At 32.7% G+C, this 23,844-nt stretch overlaps 2 pseudogenes; one reads left to right on the plus strand and one right to left on the minus strand.

Annotated features, from left to right (window-relative positions):
- Positions 1-13,026, plus strand: part of LOC128180643 (deleted in malignant brain tumors 1 protein-like) — a 33,142-nt pseudogene extending 20,116 nt beyond the window's left edge.
- Positions 13,027-14,580: 1,554 nt separating this feature from the next.
- Positions 14,581-23,538, minus strand: LOC128181512 (uncharacterized; annotated as a pseudogene).
- Between the last annotated feature and the right edge of the window lie 306 nt (positions 23,539-23,844).

Below are 23,844 nucleotides of genomic sequence, written 5' to 3' on the forward strand. Positions count from 1 at the left end.
GGAAGCATAAAAATTTAATCAAAATTTCTTCAAAATTTAAGATAATTTGAGGAAATGCGGGTTCAGCAATATCAATTTTAGTATAAATATTCATTCCAATTTAGTAAAATAAGCTGATAGACATTCTTATATTCTATCATTTCATTGAAGAATAGAATCTTCAAATCTTAAACAAATGTCTACAGAACTACAAAGAGCTATACTTATTTTTATTATCCTTTACGTTGAGAAAAAAGGTAGTGACCTTGACATAACCTTTATGCAAAAACAAAAAGGTCAAATTTGATTAAACTTATAGAATCATTTGGTAATATGATCCGTTTGAATGTGTCAAAATTTCATGAATTTCTTATTATAAGAAGTATGTTTGATAACGAGAAGACTCCTTCCTTAATTGGAATTTCTTGTAAAGTTATTTATAACATTTTAACATTTTTAAAATAAAACGATTAAAGATAGATAGAACTATAAAAATTAATCGATGTTTCATTGTAGGTATAAAAGCATTGAGTAATTTTCACAAGTTTTTATATTATTTTGTCCAAATAAATGTTTACTAGAAAGTATTAATTGTTAAGATATTCGACAAGAAGGTTAGAGGCAAAATAAAAATAAGTCAACCGATGCAGCATGTTAAAATATCGATGTAAAAACATTGGAGATCGAACATGTTCGTTTTAAGTACATATTGAAAGTTGGAGTGTGATATTAAAGATGTTTTTAATATCTGAAAAAAAGACTTTTTTTTCAAACTGGTCAACCTATTTATTTAAGGTGTCATCATATTATAATCTGCAGCGGGGCTTTCATTCATTACATAGTTTAATATTTTATATGTTTATGCAAATTTAGTCTTACTGATTCTTTGTGTTTTTAAAATTGCAACTATTAATAATGATATTTAATTTTGATATTTTGAAAAATAAAATCATGAAAAAGTAATTTTGAATATTTAACTTTATTAAGTTACATTATCGATTGTGCAGGTCACAATCGTTTATTCTACATCTATCTAGAATACATATTTTCATACACAAAATAAATCAAAGACCATTTCATAAATAATTTATAACCAATCGTTCATTTTACCAATGAAAGGCTTTATTCTTATATAGACTTTTTTACTTATAATGTTAAAAAAACATTTACACCTGATTAAAACAATTTTCTAGTTTTAAAAGAGGCTTCAAAGAAAAAATCTTAAACTGTGACTTAGGTCATAGGTACATGTACTGTGCGAGTATATGTTGGAGTGCATTGTTGTATATTGAAGGTCGTAAAAGAGAGAAACCAATCACGAGTTATAATACTTTTAAAAAATATTTCAAACAATTTTTAGCAAAAACAAAACGTTGTCAAGCAGGTCATTATTTTAAATAAGCATTTTTCAGTTCATTTTACACCAATGCTCATTTTGGTCCTGGTAACTGGACAATATGGTTGGATGATCTGGCTTGCCAAGGTTATGAAAGTGACATATCACAGTGTGGATCCAATGGATGGGGAAAACACAACTGTGGTCACAGTGAAGATGCAGGAGTACAATGCTGTGAGTTTCATAATTGTCAAAATTATTTTACTCGACGCTTCGCTCAATTTTATAAAGGTTTAAGAAGTTCTCAAATTTTGGGAAAAGCAAAAAAAAAAAATGAATGAATAAATAACATAATAAAAAACCTATTTATTCACATTATCACAACGATAGGAATATCGGATCTTTTATATTTTATAGACTACCAGTATTTCTTTTAATAATTTATTTAGAACAAAACTATTTTTTATTTTTAGATTCCATGTTGAAGAGCACAGCTTCATATGGAAATACAGGTAAGAATTACTTAAAATGTCTTATCTCGTAAAAAAACAAATTGAAGAAACTCTGCATTTGAGTAAATAAATAAGAAAACTGTTATACATATGATTACATATGTTTTAATAGGTTTTGATCACATTTTGATCGGAATCCATCTGTCTCTGTCTGTTTGTCTGTTTGTCTGTACACATTCCTATATTTTTTTCAATTTTTGAAAAGTTCCAATTGGTAAAAATCAACAGAAATAGCACAAAGTATTTATGGTTAAAAGAATGCAATTTGTTCTGGTGATAAAGCCTTCACGTAGGGGTAGATATCAATTAATGCAAGAAAACTAATATCTCCTTTACAAATTTTCCTCAAAACAGCAGAAAGATGAAACTCGTTTGAAACATAGAAAAATAGCTGAAATATCGGTTCTCAGAAAGAATTCGAAGGTCGCAATGGACAACACACATACATGTTTTACATACAATTATTATTTTTCTATAGAACTACCGGTCAAGAGGAGTTAAACTAACGGTCATTTTGAGTATTTCAAATCAACAGGCGTTTAGTTTTTTTGAAAGTTTGAGATGTTGCTATAAAGTCTACAACACTTTAACAAAATATCGATTATACAATAAACATTTGTATCTATATACAAAACTTAAGAGATAAATATCAGACATCTATCAGATTTTAATATCTGCAATCCTCTCTGGATCCAAGTCAATGGGAGTTTGCATTATAATATTTACTTGCAATAAAATAATATTAAATGATAATCTAAAAATTGAATACATTTATTCGGAACTTATTTAGAGATATGACAAATATTGAAAATATAGAATGAGCAAATGTTTTTCTTGAACGCGCAATTTTTTTTTTCGATGGATAGAACTTTCCAGATGGGGGTAACCAAGAACGCGTTTTGACTAATTAACGTCATTGTGGAAAGTGTACGACGGATTCATCAAGCTTTGATGGTAGATACCTTGAACGAACATAATTGGTTAATGCAAGAGGTAAATATTAAATAAAATGTGCAAACTTGACGCAATTTTAGTATTAATGGAACGAACTTTACAGTATGAAGACCAAAAAAAAAAAACAAAAAACCGCGGGTTGGCTAACTAACATCATGACGGAAAGCGTAGGCCGAGTTAATCATCGGGCATATTCTTTGGATGATAACTGTTTTAAGGTCAGACGCGACCTATCTTCCATTTTTTCTATTTTTTCCTATCTCCATCATGTGAAGATTTCCACTTCGTAATTTTATAATCATATTTCTATGAAATATGATTCTTTTTTATTTAGATATATAGTCTTCAATTGAAAATGTATAGTATGACTTTACTTTTAAGCATTCAAATGCATTCTGCGTGCTATTTTAAGAAAAATTCGAAATACTCTAGCTCCGAAACGAGCCTGGTAATGAACTCTGAATTTTTGGAAATTAACAGGTTTAATTGTTAATGAATAAGAAATAAAATATTAAGGAAAATTATATAAACTAAGGAACATCTCGTCTGTCCTTCAGATATGCAAAAAGATATGCCTTCACATTATTGAATAGCACTAAACCTGATACATTAATGTGTGAATCATAAATACAAATCGTTGTATTTTTAATTTCCTTTAGTTTCGGTTTTTTCGGATCACAAGTGTACACAATGAATGCACCCGAATTACCCCAAATATGCCTTGCCGATTTTTCGTTGAACTGTTTTAGTTTATGGAATGCAATATGATATTTTATGTTAGGGTCATTTTAATCGAACGGCGGGGGATTGAGTCGAGTTTCAGGTTTCTGCACATCCTTTTTTTCTTCAAATACCTTACCGTATATGCGATGACTAAAGGGTATTGTTGAAATTTAGACAGACAAAAATAATTGAGTGAAATAATGATTTTTTGATAATAATGATAGTACATGTAACATGAAATCATTTGTTCTAATAAGTTTTTGGTCGGACTGGTTTTGATAGTTTAGCTACTGAGTCAAGATAACCGGAATTTACCTGCTATATACTTAAGTGGTGGTGTCATATCTTTAAGATATGAATATTGTTTTCAAGGTGTAAGGCTGATAGGAAGTGAATATCCCGATAGACTTACATAACGGACGATGGGGAACAATATGTGATGACGAATTCGATAAAGCAGACGGTGACGTCATATGTAGGATGCTGGGTTTTAACAACTCAAGGTAAATGAATTTGAATTGAAAATTACGAAGATCGACGAGTAATGAATGCATCTGATATTTAAAAAAATCCACACCAAACTTGGTTATTCCTAATTATCTGTATGCGCTTTGCAATTTATTGAAATCTTCAATGGATCAGTTGGGTAAAAAACAAAAGAAGACAAGCGGGAATATATCATTTTATAAAATCAAGTTAAAAACTCAGCATAAAATGTTCGTACTTACAATCCATTCATTTTCTACCAGGAAGTATTTACCAAATGCGTACTATGGATCCGGTAAGGGGTCAATTTTGTTAGACAACGTGCGTTGCAGCGGCTCTGAAAATGACATTGCAGAATGTGGATCAAATGGATGGGGAAAAGCTGACTGTAGTCATGGAGAGGACGCAGGTGTACACTGTGGTGAGTAAATATTTAATTTTATAAAGAATTGATATAAATAGCTGTTTACAAATTTTCTCTGCAAAAATACCTTTTTTTATCGTTTATTGCGATGTTTTGCTTTGTACAACTGTACCAAATTGTAACTTTACTGAAAATTTTTATTTCAGAGAATTTAATTATTTTAGTGTGCGAATATAAACTTGTGTTTATAATTGTGTTTATAAATCTGGCAAAGACTTTCGTTTGTCCACAATATTGCTATGTCATGTGTTATTCATGTTATTCATAATTTGATACAAAAAAATAGCACATATCATCAGACTTTTCACAGTTTTTACTTCCTCTCCAGAACCACTAGGTCAAATTAAACAAAGCTTCATATAAACCATCATATATAAAAACAAATTGCATAATCATAAGCATTCTAAAAAGGGAGACATCCACAAAACAGTACATATAGGATTTGTGTCTTTTTAAAAAAATATCTTTTAATAAACAACAGCACCATAAATGCCAATATTCCAACCAAAGCTTGTTTATATTGTGAAAATGTCAAATTGGTAAAACCAAGTCTGAGTAAAATTATTTTCGATCTCATTACACTCATCAGGGTATTAAAGGTATTGATAGGAGGTCATCATCACACGACCTTTACATCTGACCAATCAGGATAGGGCTTTTGCTGCTTTAAATATCTAATGAAACTCTTCAAAAGGAGATAGAAAAATTAATTGACGCTTGGTTTCTATGTAACTTGCAGTATTTAAATCAATCACAAACATGAAGCATGGTTGTGATTGGCTGGTGTATATAAAGATTGCATGCAAATGTATGGTCGTTTGAAGACGATCTATAATCGATACCTGCCAGACCCTCTGAGTGTAAGGAGAAGGGAGATGGTTTAAATCAGCAAGCATCCTCGGGTAGCGTAGATTCCAAATTGTTTTAACCATAATAACAGGTCAATACTATTGCCCCAAACGGGGTTTTAACCATTACAATAGAACCAGTGGAAAAATGATTTTATAAATATAAGTTATCCACAACAAAATAAAAGAAGCAATAATGTTAAACCTTTTCTTTTGTTAAGAAATACAGTGTTGCTGTTTACAAACAAAATTTTCAAGTGACCTATCTCAGGCACTTGATACATATACCGTTATAGATTGCATCATAATAAAAATAGGACCCTTACCGTACAGGATATCAGAACTTTAATTAACAAAACAAACAAGAGAAACATTTAAAATCAATTGCATCAGAAAAGTCAGAGAATGATTACATAAATGTTGTCATTAACAATAATGCTTTAATAGGATATTTAGAAGAATATTTGAACAGTTATGTTATACTAATGGCATTTTACGCTACAATCTTTTAAGCTATTAAATTCAACTTTTCTTTCCTATTGCAACCTTTATGGACTGATTCAACTATGATCAGGATATACAAGTAAGACATAATTATCATCCCATTATTTTTGTTCAGAAAGAAAGTTCAGCTTGACATAATAAAAAAAAACACGGTCAGAGATTATTAAATACAAAATTTATAACAAAACACTATGTTAAATGTAAACTAAGTTTTAAAAAATCTCTTTAGACGTGAGATTAGTTGGAAGTGGATATTACGATAGAGGTACGGTTGAGGTTTACCTTAATGGACAATGGGGAACAATTTGTGACGATCGGTTCAATAAAGCAGACGGTGACGTCATTTGTAGGATGCTGGGATTCAACTCCTCTACGTAAGCTATTTAGATTTTCGTTTGTGCATCTATTGAATGTCAATGATGTTAGTTGTACAAACGCAATTAGTATGTAACCATTTTTATGTAGGTATCAATTAAAGATAATCGTTTATAATCAGGACACATGACAAGATCTCAAAACTCCACTTATAATTCAAATAAATATATAAATATGTTTAGCTATCTAAGGACACACCTATTTACTAAAAAAAGTATAAAAAAAATTATATTCATTTGAATGTCTTTGGTATTCCTTTGATAATGGTTTCTAGTTTTGTTTTTTTTTTAATTTTTTTTTTAAGTAATATTTTTGGGAGTGCCCATTATGGAACGGGGAGTGGACCAATATTGTATCAAGTTAATTGTAATGGCTACGAAACTGACATAGCAGAATGTGGATTGAGCGACTGGGGCACTACTGGATGTGGTCACCATGAGGACGTGGGAGTAGATTGTGGTGATGGTACGTAAATCATAGCTACAGAATTTTTATTAATGTAAAGAAAGTTTAAAAAGGTATCATTTTATTTAACGAATAACACTATTTGTCATTGCTTAACATTGATAGGAATCGCTGCATCGACGTTCGTGACTGAACGCATATATTGTTTCTATTAACAGTTGGCTATTTCATCACTGAGCTATTTTTGAATTTAATATTTTAAACTTCAAAATGTCCTCTGTACATGCATATTTCATTCAAGAATTGTGAACCATAAAATTAAGAAAAATAAACCTCGACACTTGATTATAAAACAATTCATGGATTTTCCGGTTTGTTTACAAGGTGATGAATACGAAACAACAAGCAAGAGCTATGGCACCTGTTACAGTGGCGTTTGTTATAATGGCGGTACCTGCATTGCGTACAATAATGGATATCCCGGGTACTATTGTAATTGTCCGAGCGGATTTACAGGATTGCATTGTAAGTTTCAACAGCTTTAATCTTTTATATATTCTCTGTTTCGTGAAAACTTGGCTAAATTCGTATCACTATACATCAATATCAATTGTTTCAAAGGAGCAGAGATGCGGCAGCGTTCAGTGTCTGTGAAATATTTATAATGACACCGACACAAATTCATTAATCATTTAAACTTAATTGTGAGTGTATGTTGTTAAATACTAATGAGTATGACTTTAAGATAATTGAAATGATATACTGTATACAGGTAAATAATCTCCCGTTTTATTTTAGCCCTTTTTGCAATTGTCAGCAGGTGAATTTTAGTCTAGGCGAATTAAAATGTTTCAATTTTTTCTTCAAGTACAACTGTGTCCTGGAGAAATCAAGACGGGGCAAACCGTTTGCATGTGAATAAAGTGTCGAAAACAACAGTTGGTGAAATAGCTCTTTATACAGTTTTTATTATTTTTATTGTTAAAGTACAATTTATTAGGTCAAAATTACGCTACAACCTATGACGCATGCTATCCAAATCCCTGCCAAAACGGTGCAACTTGCTCCAGGGACTATTATTACTCGAGAAGCTACTATTGTTCATGTCCAAGAGGATACTCGGGTCAAAACTGCGAATATTATGTCGGTAAGAAACATTTTCATATCGAAATTTCAAAGAATGATAGAAATAACGCATTATTAGGTCTTTTATAAATAGAGAATTTTATCATTAATTTTGCATGTCATGGCTTAAATCAGAATGTCACGAAGAAATAATGACATGAATCACTAAGCTTTAGATTGAAATTTAAAATTGTAACTTTTTTCTTTTATTGGTTGTAAAAAGTGTTTAAAGTACACAACTTTTACATAAACGAAAATGATATTTGACAAACAAAACGTTATCCCCTTTTTTACTATCTGCCACGGAAACTACCGTATGTTAAGAAATATTTCTTAAAATTTGAACATTGTTCTGAAGAATGTCTTTTCAATAAAAATGCCGATAACACATACAACAGACCTAATGCTGATTACCAAGATATGTAGCATGCAAAAAGTTTAAAAGCAAAATCTAAATACCTTGGCGTCTGTTGTCCTAATAGCGCCAATACTTTACAGTTTTACGATTTAAAAAAGTACCTTTTATTTTTAAACAGTTATACATTATATCTACAACAAGCTAAGCATTAAAATAAATCTGAGTTTTACAAAACAAAAGTTGATCTTCAAATGACATAATCAATTGAAATTAACATTGTTATTGCTTGTGTGAAAAAACGAATAAACTTATGTGTTTACTCTTTAATAATAGTAAACATACACATCACGTTTTTACGATAACTTTCAATTTCATATATATTTACTATCATTATACTCTTGCATTATCATTAAATATAGTGATCTTATGAGAGAAAAAAATTCTGTTAATTGCCCATAATAACCAATTTTACTTCAAAGCAATATATATATATATATATATATATATATATATATATATATATATATATATATATATATATAGGCCTAATACTTAAATTTCGGCATCAGTTGTATCATTTGCATAGCAAACAAAGGAGTTGCATAGCAACAGAGCTCTGTAATCTATAAGTTATTGAAAAAATATTGGTGACTCCGATAGAAATTTATCAAAAACACATAATCTGATAGTGTGCATTATGCAATGCTTATGCATTTTTCGTTTGATATCTTAGAAATCATAGATATTAATAAATATAAAAGGCATATTTAAGGTAATTGTTTGGTAGCTTCATGGCATTGGGGTATGGACGGGGTGAGTCGTATTCCAAATTCTTCTACTGATGTTTTCTGAAATCTTTATATTAATGATATACTTCATGATTTAGTAGAGAGTCCTATCATTGATATAGATAAGTTAATAATAATCTTTCTGTACTGTCTAAAACTACAATAGTATATTGGTAAATTAATTTCCAGTAATTGTTACATGCAAGTAACATTATTTCAAAGTAAGTCCGTCTTTCTAGATAAAATGCCTGCACTTTACCATTTTGCAAGATTTCTGATTTCCATGGTATCATTTTTATAATCATCTTCTTCTTATGAACTGAGTAACGTCTTCTTCTTCTCTAAAGACAATCTACTGAAGTAGCTAGCAATTTGCGCTGAATTGTTGCTGACAGAATCTTCTTTTGCCATCATTATCCTTGACCATTCTCGTGTTTAGAGACACCTCTGTGTCTTACTTATGTTTAGTTACTTCGCCTATTTCATATATTTCTCTCGTAAAAATTATGTTTGGTCTTTGGCGTTTCCTATGGTATTTTCTAAATCGAAATCGGAAAAAAGTGGCTTTATCTTAAAGTTGATGTATCTGACGAGGAAGTTAATCAATAATCTTTAAAAGAATACAAAAACTTTACTGTTTCTTAATTTAGTATATCGAAGATATTAATTTGGACGTGCGATTATAGGTCTTTTTTGTTATGCTGATAAAACCACGAACTTCTTTGTTTCAGATTTTTGTAAAACTTAAAGATATTAAGAACACACTGTGTAGATTGAAATAAGGGATTTTCATACCTTTTCTTCAAATGTTGACCTTGTAAACGCAAATTACTATTATTTGATGTATTGTATGCATACCAGGGTTTTGTGTAGCAATCAATATTGGATAGTTGAGTATGGGAGCTTGGTATGAGCAAGATTTTGAGTAGTCCATATTGATTATCATTTTTGTTTTATAATAACAGTTTTCTTTTGTTGTTACTAAATTTTGAAATTTTTTAACAATGTTTTGAATTTTTCAATTGATAATAGTTCTTAAATAATTCATTTTTTATTTTGATATCGTGTTAACTTATTGTTCCAGCAATTTTAAGGTCAACCAAATTTGTTATTAGAAAATAAGAAAAATAAATAAGTGAACTCTTTTCCATATTTTATACGTTTTATGAACTTTTTAAGGTTATTATGAAACAACGTCATATGATCCCTGTTATTCCCACAATCCCTGTAATAATGGCGGCACGTGCTATCACAACTATGGATACCCAGGATACTATTGCACGTGCCCTAGTGGATATTCTGGACGTAATTGCGACAGCTATAACGGTATGCATAATGTAAATTTTATGTTTTACATTTAATATTTCTATGGATTCATTTGATTTTTCGTGTTTTTGTGTCCTACACTGATTGTTTGTTTTATCATTTAATGAAAATTAAACTCGTAAAAGTTTAATATGCTATATAATAAGAAATTCACTTATTCTATTCATAAAGATTTGGGTATGATTTTTTTTATTTGAATTTTCCTCTCAGTCGGAAATTAAGGTATTTAAAAATATCCTTTTTTCCATGTCACATTTTAATCTATAAAAAAGATTTTAGTCTTTTGCACAAGTGTTTCTTTCTCTCCAACTTATATATAGAAAAATTCATGTCTTTTATCCATTCTTCAGTAGAATTCTTTAGGTCTTTTACACATTTTTTATTTATTTTATATATTTATTATATATGCAAAATATTTGGGTCATGTACACAGGTTTATCGATAGAGAGCGCTATAACCGTCGCTTGCAACGAGAACAACTGGAATGCAGCCGTGTATCTTCCTCCCCTGTACAGCAGATACCTGGATTTTAACCCTGGTGACCTTTATCTAGGTCAAGACAGCTGTACCGGATACGTGGACGGAAATTATCTTCGCTTCCGGTCTGATTACACTACTTGTAACACGGAAACAAAGGTGAGAATCATCTAATTAGATCAAAGTTTATGATTGTGTTTTGAATTTAGATTCGATATATTAGAATATTTTTACTGAATGAATATTACAGTCAATAGATATTATAATTAATGCAACTTTGTGTACTTCATGTATATTTACATGTATATGGTAATTATATACTCATAATCTTTACTCATAATTCATTTTGATGCATAGACTTCCAAGGATGATATTGTTCACTCCAATGAAATCATCTATGCAGTTCATGACCCGAACCATCACTTCATCGTTCGTGAATATCGGTTTAGAGTGCCAGTTGATTGTTTTCTACCCCGAAACGAAGAAAGCTCCAACCATTACTATCACGGCCTTGCCACTATCCCTCCAGCACATCACGTGACCGGCTCAACACACCACACGGTTCATCTACGATTTTACACAGATTCTTCCTTCCAACATCCTTAATCTCTGTATGGATCCAAAGTTGGTGATACTGTGTATGTTAAAGCGTTTACCGATGTCAGAGACTACAGTCAGAAAATGAGGCTGTCAGACTGTTATGCCACACCCACAGCATCTCCATATTCCAACTTGAAATATTTCATTATACAAAATGGGTAATGCCAATTTTTCCTAGTTTTGTTCATAGATAAATATTTGTTTAAATAAGATATAAGTACCATCTGAATAGTATAGTTAGTTATTTGATAAAATATCAGAATTAAATCATGCGTTTTCAAATTTCATAAAGACATGTCCATTAAGTTGAAAGTATGCGATTAAGAATGTTAAATTTCAAAAGAATAATATATTTATTTTACAGATGTGTTATTGATCCAAATGCAAGGATTCTGTCACAAAATACACACGAAACTCGCTTCTATTTCCAAGATTTCGAATATTCAACCGATCAAAATTCCTTATATCTTCACTGCAATGCTACCTTTTGTAAATCAAACGATTACAGCGCTGCTTGTGAGCAAACTTGTCATCACAAGCGATTAGGAGGAGGTAACGTCGTATTCGATGGCCCAGTGGAGAGCTTTGATGTCAATGACGCTGTCAGGTTGACTAGTGGTATGCATGAATAAATTATTTGGTTAAATCGGGAATCATCAGAGTCTATAAGAAGCAAGTAAAGTACGCAGAGAGTTCGTGAAAGTGTAAAGTTTCAAGGAAGATCTAATGTGTTTTCTTTTACATAATTATGTTACTTAAATCAAAATGAAATTACATTGTTATATCCAAGTTAATATACTTATATTCACTAGATTTCCGATTATTTAATCTCTTCTTTAAACGAATACTGATATTTCATAAAAATGATTATTTTTAGATTGTTTTCGTGAAAAATCATATAGACTTCGTTGACAAATTTGCCTCAAAATTTATTTTTTATTGAAATGATAAACATGACAACACATTGTTTTAATGGATAAAGCCACTTTTATCAAATCAAATTTAAGGTTCTATCAAAACTGTCTACCGTTTTTATATAATAAACTTAAATGACTATTTTTAAAAACATGTAACAACAGTACGCTACATTTTTGAAGATATCTAATCATAATGTGTTTAAGGTGGATTTACGGCCATTTTACACAAATATGAGTTGATATGTAAACATTTCTTAAACTAACTAGTTTATGCCAAAAACTGACAAAAACTGCTTTCGAAAGATACAAAAGCAATGCATTTGATGTTTTACGCGTTGTTTTGTACGCAGATATCTTACGCAAGTTCAGAACAATGCCTTTGTGTATCACTTAGAACTGCGCAGCTGCAGCCTTAAATTAAAGATTTAAAAATTTGAAAAATATGAAATGTGGTAATAAGTGTCCACTCTACAATCATTTGTTAAGACGTGATCCCCCTTAACTTTGTATCGAATAATTTTTTAAAAACGTTACACGTTGATGATTGTTTTTTAATAGGTGGCCCGTCCGGAAACGGAAATAAACTCACCTCCGGAAATTCTACACTGTTGCTTGTTATCTCCCTTGTCTTTGGAGGGGTAATTCTGGCAATGACCATCGCTATCATCGTAGGAAAGTTGAAGAAGCGAGTGAGACAGAGAGGAACAGAAGTTGTGAAAGATATCTAAATATCCACTTTTAACATTATTTGTTTTTGAGAAATTAGAGTTTTGTATGATTACTCGTATTTCTTTTGATATGTTATTTTTCAAATAATCCTTGTATTCTTTCCGAAATGACTTGCACACAATTGCTATAATCCCGATAAATATTTCTAAAAACTGTCAAATTGTGGAATGTTATGTTTTCTTGCTCTTATGCTTATACTAGATGACAATTCGTAACGACAGAAGAATGTGTATATCTGTTCCCTCTTGAAAAAATTAAGCAATTCTGGAGGTGTTGATCCTCCGCCAAATTTGTATACTAGCAGTCTAAAATTAGCTGTTGATGTCACATGATAGATTAATATTCAAGGGGTGACATTACATTCTTGGCAGGAAACTAATATTATATATATATATGCTTTTCCACCGTCATAAATGACGCCAATTCTAGTATGTACAGCTTTAAAGGGGCATGTTCACGACTTTGGTCAATCTTTATTTTTCTGTTTTATTATTATACCCCCGCTCCGAAGGAGAGGGGGTATACTGTTTTACCCTTGTGTGTCTGTCTGTCCGTCTGTCTGTCCGTCCGTAAAAAAAAATTCTGTCGCATTTATCTCAGCAACTATTTATGGCAGATGCTTGAAATTTTAACACAGTGTTTGTTTAGGCATGCCATATCGTGGGATATATTTTTGTACCAATCGGACGTCAACTTCCTGTTAAATGACGACTTTGTTTATTTTTAGCAAAAATTTTCAAACAAATTTCCGTCAAAGAATTCTCAGCAACTATTTATTGCAGATGCTTGAAATTTTAATACACTATTTGTTTAGGCATGCCATATTGTGGGATATATTTTTGTACCAATCGGACGTCAACTTCCTGTTAAATGACGACTTTGCTTATTTTTTAACCAAATTTTCAAACAAATTTTCGTCAAAGATTTCTCAGCAACTATTTATCGCAGATGCTTGAAATTTTAACACAATATTTGTATAGGCATGCCATATCGTGGGATATATTTCTGTACCAATCGGGTGTCAACTTCCTGTTAAATGACGACTTTGTTTATTTTTAGCCAACATTTTAAAACAAATTTTCGTCAAAGATTTCTCAGCAGCTATTTATCGCAGTTGCTTGAAATTTTAACACACTATTTGTTTTGGCATGCCATATTGTGGGATATATTTTTGTATCAATCGGACGCCAACTTCCTGTTAAATAATGACTTTGTTTATTTTTTGCCAAAATTTTCAAACAAATTTTCGTCATAGATTTCTTCGCAGCTATTTATAGGAGATGCTTGAAATTTTTACACAGTGTTTGTTTAGGCATGCTATATTGTGGGATATATTTCTGTACCAATCGGATGCCAGCTTTCTGTTAAATGTCGACTTTGCTTATTTTGCATATTCACATCAGAGCGGGGGTATCACTAGTGAGCATTGGCTTACAGATATCTTGTTTGCAGTGCTTTAGGAATGTATTTCTAGTGATCAATTGGAATTTGAGAGTCAGTGAGAGTTATAAGCAAGTCGATACAGGGCTCACAATTCTGTGTCAAATAAACAATGACTTTTCACTTCAACATTCAACATGTAAACAAAAGCTTTGTTTACCTTGCAAAGAATTGTAAGTTCTGCAACTCCCTTATAACTCAACATATCACACTCAATCTTTGTTGCCTATTAAAGCATTGTAAACATTAAAATCGGAAAAATAATTTTTGACCGAAATCGTGACCATATATCTCGATCTTTCAATAAGTTGCGAAACGCGAAGTTCATAGAACACAAAATTTATTCAGAAAAACAACATCAAAATGAGTTCAGTGTTACTACCAGTCAAAGAAAGGGTTTGTCTGTATCCTGATACACCATTATCTATGGATCATCCGAGGTAGAGTATCCCCTAATTAGTAGAAGTTAGTAACAAACCACGTCCCTAATTTGACATTCCCGCGTGAGCTGTAAAGTTTGCATCATTAGAATTGATATCTTCTTTCTGGTCGCTTAACAAGTTGCTGCCGTCCATTTTTGTTGCTTCGGCCCTTCTTGAATATCTTCCCTTTACACAATTCACTTTAGATATAGAAGAACTTTTCTCTGCGTCCAAAAATCGCTGCACTATTGCACACTGTCTTTCAAATTTTGTAACTGGTCCATAATATTGAGTTGTTATGAGTTCTCCAAATCTTCTAGATCTATCGTTATATTTCACATGTCTGTCTTCTCTTGGCTTATTCATATACCTTTTCACTTTTCCGGAACTTTGACCCATTCTCTGTTTCTGATGGTTTATCGCAATCGACGATTCCGATTCACTTTTTACACATCTGTCTCCATTATCCATGTGACACATCAGATCATGTCGTCTGCAAAATGCTTTGAAGCAACATGGACACTGCGTCATAAGATCCCCCAAGTTACCGCGCAAGAGATTTTCGGGGGCAGCGAGAGGAACAGAGTGACAGAATTGATGCATATCCAGTTCTATCTTTCTACTGTACGCCTTTCCGCACACTGCGCAGAAATGTAATTTCCGGTAAACTCCGATTCTGTTCGAAAAGGTAACATGGTTAACGTTGTCGTCCACAGCCATAGCCAAAAGATATCCGAAACATCCAAGATAAGCTGGAATAAGAAAAATATAAATATTCAAAAACTGAACTAATTTTTTTAATTTGATAATTGTATACTCTGTCTCGGGGTTTTTTTCCGTTACTTTGTTGTTGATTTTTTCGATAAGTGCATGATTGTACATATCTATATCAGCAAAGAACAATCGATATTGAAATGGAAAGTCTATTATCATTTGTCTTCATTTGGAAAATAATGGAACATCTTGCACCTTGTTTTTAACAATAAAATGCTTTCTTTGATGATTCATACGGGATATGAAGGTGGCGATACTGCAGAAAAAATACTTGACCCGCGTTAGATGCGCCGGTCTAAAGCCCCTTTCACAATTGGCGCACGAGCACTTTACAACACTTTGCGACCGGATTTGTTTAGATTCGCACGAGCTCTCTCATACGTTGCACGAGCTCTCGCATTCGTTGCATGCGTTTTAGTGCTCGCATCAAGTCTCCTCAAAATAGTGAACATGCACACTATTCAGACGCGACCGATTGCGATCCAAATCATCGCAGTGCAACGCAAAAACATCAGTACAAACGTTTTACAACGTTTTGTGTACTCGCAAGAATGATGCACGATTTTTAAAGATCGTAAGATGATTCGCAGCTGTTATGCGTGTATTGTGCGACGATGAGACTGTTGCTCAACCTATCTCGTGTTATCTTGCAACATTTTACTATCATTGCATGACTTATCAGTAATATACCATGCTTTGGCACTGGTATATATATCCTGTATAAGCATCTCTGTTTCAGACCACAATTCAACAATATACATTTATTGCATGATGATGAGGGGAATATGAAGATTTATTTCTCCAAGAAAAATCATAATTCACCCAGGGCATCGCCCGCGGGAAATTAGTTTTTTCAGGGCGAATAAATCTTCATATTCCATGAACATTAATGCGATAAACGAACAACATATGATTATACAAAATACGTTGATTTCTAAAAATTGTTTGATTTCCTCTGTTACTCTAATTTTTCTTTCATAATTTCGAATCATAGATACTTAAGTTGGTTTTTTTGATATATAGAGAATCATATTGATTAAATATTTTTGATTTAATCATACTTGTCTACATCATGTGCTCATATCGGCTTTTTAATTCCTATGAAATCGCCCTATCAAGTGACTTTCTAGACCAATCAAATATAACAGAATAATCATATTGAGGTATAATAATAAATGCTGCTGCATCTCTGTTTCTTTTTGGGCGGTATGTTCTCTCGCTTTCAACTTTGTCTACTGAAGAGCGTCTGAAATGGGCGGCATATATACCCCCTCTGACTCGCACGAGCATTCGTACCATGGAACGCATGATCGCACGTCCAATCGCATTGGCGCACGTTCAATCGTCCGATCACCTGGTCTCTCGCGCGATCCTATCGCATTATCTTTCAACCGTCGCTTTCATTGTACAACAGTCGCATAAAGACGCAAGATATATCGAAAGATTTGATGCGTTTACATCGCACAACGCTCGCTTAGATCGTGCGAATTTCGTACGAATACTTTTTTTCAAATGCGATTAATTCTATCGGTCGCACGAATATTCAGTCGCTTCTGCTCGTGCGCCAATTGTGAAAGGGGCTTTAACCTATCATTCTATCTCTAACCCTAATAGCCAACTAGTTTTCATGTATATTTTTATTTCCAATGCTGGAAAATATAGTTATATTGTGTATTTAAGTCATACTAACACTTGGACGCAGATCGGAATCAGGCATTCATGCATTTGGAAAATTTTTAGGATTAACATATAAATTACAAACTAGTTGATCCTCGATCTCACCTTGAATTTTGTTTTTGAGCAACCTATTTTCATATATCAGTTCATTTTGCATCAATGTATAAGAATTATTAAAGAACTATATATGATAAGAGTTAAAGAACAAGGGACGTTATTAGCCGTATTTGGTCGCAAAATTTATCATATTTTCAACGTCTTAGTTTTGTTTTTTGATGTGGTGCATTTTACTAAGTTCGATACTGGCTAAATTCTACAGGCACCAAAATGACGTCATTTTTCATTATGACGTCACTAGTGTACGCTGAACATGGAATGATCTCCAAAAATCGTTATAATATATAAAAATATGAATAATCTTTGCTGAAATTAAAACCTTTCACATGCATTAACCACTTTTATATTTAACATACTTATTTTCTGTATCATAGCAAATTCATATACTGAAAATGGTGACGGTTAATAACTGTGAACAATGTGAATTTTAGCAAAAAGGATTAGAAAATTGCACAACGCGATCCGACACGGACAGTTACTCGGCGTAACACGCGGTTTTCACCGGTGAAAGAGGGTTTATCTTATAAAAATCTAAAATAATTTTTTGTATAGGCTACGTAAGAGAAGCCAAAAGGAAAAAAGAAATAGAAATTGCAAACGAAAAATAAATACATTGATAAATAAATAAATAGAAAATTACAACACACTAACTATTTAGATGCAAACGATTATATAAAATTTTTACAGTGGATTTTTGTTGAGATCATAACAGAAAATAATCGCCGACATATTGAAAGGATTGGTCAACGCACTTATAATCTCCTCTTTAAGTAAACAGTTTATGTTTAAGTCCATTTGGATCCGTCATATGTGAACGAAGTAGTTTAACCAATCGTAAAACCAGAACAGACGTTAGACATATTGTCATATTGTCTTCGTCTTCCGTGATCTTTTCTTACTTTCGACTAGTACCGATGGTCGGCTGATTAAATAGACAAGTTCGCAATTGCTGAATATTCACCTGTAGCTTCAATTTATCGAGGAAAAGGGTTCCGCGCCTGACCGCCGCTTATATATCCCCGAGTACCCAAACTCCGTCACCATAAGCAGAAAACCTCCCGCGTTTCTCTGTAAATTATTTTTTGTGGTTTTTATCACTTGCAATCACTAAATATAATCTGAAACAATATAATTTATAAAATCATTAACTAAAATATTTTTATTTTTATTCAAATAAGCCCTCTGAATACGACGTTTATCACACGTGGTATCATAACTTATGAACCTAACTCCGTCACCCACATGCTCTATGATACGGCTGGGAATGAAGACACATTAACAATTTAGTTAAAACTCAATTTGTATCTATAGTCTGTCCCAAGATATTTATGCTGCATATTTGGACGATTTTTAATAAAAATACACTTACCTGTGAAAGAAGTGCAATTGAAATAGTTGAAAGGGATATTTTCCAAGATAATTTCATTGACACATTACCATCTTTCACTCGGAAAAATTCACAAGAACAAAAACAGATTCCTTACGGAGATTTATAATGGGGAATGTTTACATCTTTTCTCCATTCGGAATACACTCGGAATACATCGCGCAATATTTCAACGTTATCATCCGGGCTTGCTGCAATGCAAAATCTCCGTAGACATCACATTTTTTAGCATTGTATTGAAACCTGATAAGCTAACAGGGGCGTTTTGACTGAGAAATCTTGGAAATTTTTCATAATTTTGAATGAACATCGTTTAAATCCTAAGGTATTCATTAATATCAAACAATGAAGCCAACCGTGAATCCAAAATATCTTGGGACAGAGTATAGGCCAAGTTATGATAAGTAAAAATGGTGCATACAATTTAAATTGTATTTAATTTCATAAAAATGAAATGATCGCCAGAATAAAAAGAATGGGTCCATGTAACAGCAATGACAGTGGCCTTTTCAGAATTTATGGATGCCGTTTGATTTATGTCCTTATACATTTCAAATATCTTATATCATTTATTAATATATTACTTATTAAACTATTTATTATAGTCTGTCCCAAGATATTTATGCTGCATATTTGAACGATTTTTAATAAAAATACACATACCTGTGACTGAAGTGCAATTAAAATCGATGAAAGGGAAAATTCCCAAGATAACTTCATTCATACATTATCATTCCCCCCCCCCCCCCCCCCGTAAAAATTCACAGGAACGAAAACAGATTTTCTACGGAGATTTATAATGGGGAATGTTGACATCTTTTCGCCATTCGGAAATACTCGGGACCCCTCGCGCAATTTTTCAACGTTATCATCCGGGCGTCTTCATCTCCTTGGCAATGGAAAAACCTCGTAGACTTTTTATTTTTAGCCGTGTACTGATACCCGACAAGCTAGCGGGGGCGTTTCAAAGGGGAAATCTTGGGATTTTTTCATACTATTGAATGAACATCGTCTGAACCAAGAGGTATTTATAAATATTGAATAATTTAAGAAAATATGCGGCAAAAATATCTTGGGACAGACTATAATACATTTTTAGAAATGTAGCATATTCAAAATAGCGATATACCGGATATGTCTATACCCTGTATAAGGCAAAAGTATCGATCGGCATGAGCGATTTGACGTTATCATCAAGAGTAGTGCATAAAGGCTATTGCGGTCTGAAAAAATGTATTTATTACCTTAATCAAAAATGTATTACATGTGAAATGTTTCATCTTGACCTCTCTAAAAATGACTGACCACCGTAAATGATCGAATGGGCCCGCATGTAAGAAATATCGATATTTTAGTGCACCTGTGAAAAAGTTTTAGCTGATTTCACACAATTAATGGTGCATAAAATGAGCAAGGTTTAATTCTGTTATTTTTTGACATATTCTTAAATTTAACCGTTGCAAATTGTTGACATTTGATTAAAGATTTTTGACATGTAAAACATGACGTCATAATCGTACTTGATTTCAAACGGCGAGGAGTTTCCCGAAAGTGACGGAGTTAGGGTAGTGACGGAGTTAGGGGGCTATGCGATATTAACCGATAGCCGGTAAATGTTAAACCTAATCCGTATACGGTTGATCGTAGCCGATTTGTCTAAATCGCCCCAAAGACCAGTTGACCCTCGATCGTCAGTCGGCCGACATTTAAGAAAATCCAATTGTCGATCGACCGAGCGACGACAGACATAAGAACTGTCTTCCGAAGGTCGGAAGATGATTGAGAATTGCTCGATGGACTACTAGTATTGAACGACTGGTTTAACTGAAGAAATCGGCCGCCGACGCAGAAAAAAAAAATTGTAACTTGGCCCGATGGACACAAAATTGGTCGGCCGACGAAAAATGAATACGACATCGTCCAAGACAACGACTGATGAACTGCCGACTATTACCCGATTAATCCCATTTTTACCCACCCCCCTCCAAAAAAAAAGTCCGCCGTTGCTAGTTTTTGGAAAAATGTCTCGGGTTTTACTCTATTCAGCGATATCAAATCTAAAATATTAATGAAAACAATTATACCTTCTCGATAAAAACGATAAATGCAGTTAATTTCAACTTTGGTTCATGATTTTATTATTTTCTCCCTCTCCGTAAAAAATCGAGAAGACCAAAGTTATTTTCTTACACTACATGGACTGATTTCTTTGATATGCCGTGGAGATATATAGTTTAAGCATACGATGTAAGTGCGTAAAATGCGACCAAATGCTTACAAAGTTCTAGAGGATGCATGTTTCTCGACAACAGTCTTGAAAATTGTTGATGCTGTCAGGCTTTAAAGACATCTTACAACCTCCCAAGAGCAACTGTTTATTCACACCATTTACATAAAGGACAACAATTGTCTTTAGACTTCACTGTGTTTTAAACTTTGAACCAAATTAATTTTTTTGTCTCAATCTGAGATCGGGAGCTACGCTACAGTCCTGCAGCTACTTTAGTTTTAAATCCCAAAGTTCATAGAACGTACTTTTCAATATTTTCTTTCTATAAAATTTTTTTATATTTACTAGCATCTATTTTTTTCCCTATAAAACATGCACATGTTTCATACACCGGTATATTGAATATTCTTTAAACGTTATGAGGTGATAATTTCGGTCGGGGCGTGATCAAATCTATCATAAAGCCCGTCGGGCTTTATTGGATTTGATCACGCCCCGACCTAAATTATCACCTCATAATACTCAAAGAATGATATCTTATTACTTATATTCATATAATTTTCAGCAATTGTACGATTAATTATTGGAATATAAATAATCAAACCCCACTTGCGCCCCAATTATACGTCATTTGAATTTATTGGACTGTACAGTACAAAATCGATACGTAGTGTTATCACAGGTAAAGACACTGAAAAATGTAAATATTCATTTTTTTAGCGCGCAGAATTAGTGAATCAGTAGATAAAGTGTCTTTCGTGATCTTGTCTAAAATTTGGCCCCCATAATTCGCCATTTTTTAAGTGTTTCGGGTACAATAAAATGTTAACTAATTTTTTAGAAGAGTTGATATAAAATATATTTTTCATCTATTTATTTGATTTATTTGCACTCACTGGCAATATATGACGTCAGAAGGGACGCCATTTCTATAATTCAATCAAAATCAGCCAAAAATTGACATTTTTCTAATCTATTTACGAATGGGAAATATAGAGCGCATGCTTGAACAAGGAAAAATTTTTTGTCACTTAATAGTCTTGGCAAGATACATCTCTGATTAAGATATTTTATTTGTTCAAGAATGCGCTCTATGTTTTCGGGAGGAAAAACTGCTTGAAAACAAGCTGTTTTACGCTAAAAATGCAAAAATGGCGGGAATTAAAGGTTGTCTATACAATGTCGTATTTCTAAATTGTGGGCACTTGAACCAAAATGAATATCATGTAAACACATCACATACATATCTGTACTAAGGAAACAAAGAATGATAGTAAAATGATGATGTTCATTTTAGGGGGCCATTTTAGGCCCTTATCATATATAGTCCTTTGCATTTTTTTTTTGGGGGGGGGGGTTACTTTTTTAGTTACTTGTGGAAGTTGTATTATATTAAGGTGATTGTTAAGCCCCTTGAGTCTCTTGTTACTGTATGAGGCAATAGTTTCATAACTGATCTCATGAATACTTGGTATTTTAAAAATCGACTGCTTGAAACGAGAACTTGAATATATTAAACTAAGAAATTTGTAATGAGTTGTTTGCTCTCTCTCTCTCTAATAATACATGTATACATATGACCATGCAGACGGGTTTACTTACATGTATCAGACATACAAAATGACTGCCGCTTATTATTCTCAGCTTTTACGCATTGTTTAAGGTCCTAAACCAACTTTAATTTTGAGGTCCTAAACCAACTTTAATTTAGGCTAAGAGTGAACCCATACTAATGTCCCTTGATATTTTTAATAATTTAATAATTTATTTAATATAAATTAATAATTTAAATTTTAAATTTGAATACTTTATGAATCAATTATGATTATTAAACAATTCAGACACGTAGCACTCCCCTACTTTTTTAAAATGACGTATTTCACATATACAGAAAAATGTTCGTTTTTCTTTTACAACCTGTACCCCTTTCACTTTTTTTCGGGGCAGGGGGTAAAAATAGTGTTCAAAATAAAACATTTTAAAAATTTCATGATGAAAGACACTATGCGCTGCCCAGAGGATTACGAATTTTTAGCACTTAAGAAACTAGTGTTTCCCTTTTTTTTCTTGGGGGGGGGGGTGTCAAGATGATGAGGTGTATGTCCCTCCTCTCCCCCACCCCTTAAAAACAAAAGTGTCCGAACTTTGAATAAAGTTGGATCTTTTCGAACGGGATCTGTATGATTGTGCTGTCACGATCAAAACACCATCAGCCTTTGGGCCTATTCAACTTCCGCCCACATCTCTGGTGGTAATGAAATATAACGTCTGTCTTAGATGACAGATTGTGAAGGTGGGCGTAGCACAAAAATCAAAGTGAGTCGTGGTATCTATACATTTGTAACACGCATCTATTAAAATTAAAATCTACCTTACCTCTTTGAAAAAGTCGTAACACCTGCAGTTCCACGTGGTATGGAGTCACGTTTGTGTCATAGCAAGTGTTTAAGAATATACCAGACTCGATGCACCCGATAACAAGCTCTCTTCTGATTTTGACCAGAGCTACTTGTGCAATTAATTGCGGGGGCGGTGATTTTTTTGTGCAATTATGATATTAAATACAGAAAAATAAAGACACATGCAAGAAATTGAAGCGAACACGACTTTGACAGAAGCTTCCATATTTTACTATGCTCTGTTGCATTCTTTAAACCATGCATGGATTACTTGGTATTGGGACACTTGAACATGACGTGCTGAACCTCTACCGATATGAACGTTCTCGGTAAGACTCTTAATTATCATAAGATTTTCAGACCCTATCTAACTTCAAAGTGATCCCAATCTACTCCGCAGTGCACTTGCCAAGGATGTAAAGATAGCTTTAATTTGTTTTTTTTTCTGTAAGAAATGGTTATTTAATACATGTATGTCACAATGTGTAGGGGGTCCATGCTTCATCCCGTCTAGTATATTTACTTTCCTTTA

The sequence above is a fragment of the Crassostrea angulata genome, chromosome 4, assembly GCF_025612915.1.
Source record: "Crassostrea angulata isolate pt1a10 chromosome 4, ASM2561291v2, whole genome shotgun sequence".
Classification (NCBI taxonomy): Eukaryota; Metazoa; Mollusca; class Bivalvia; order Ostreida; family Ostreidae; genus Magallana; species Magallana angulata.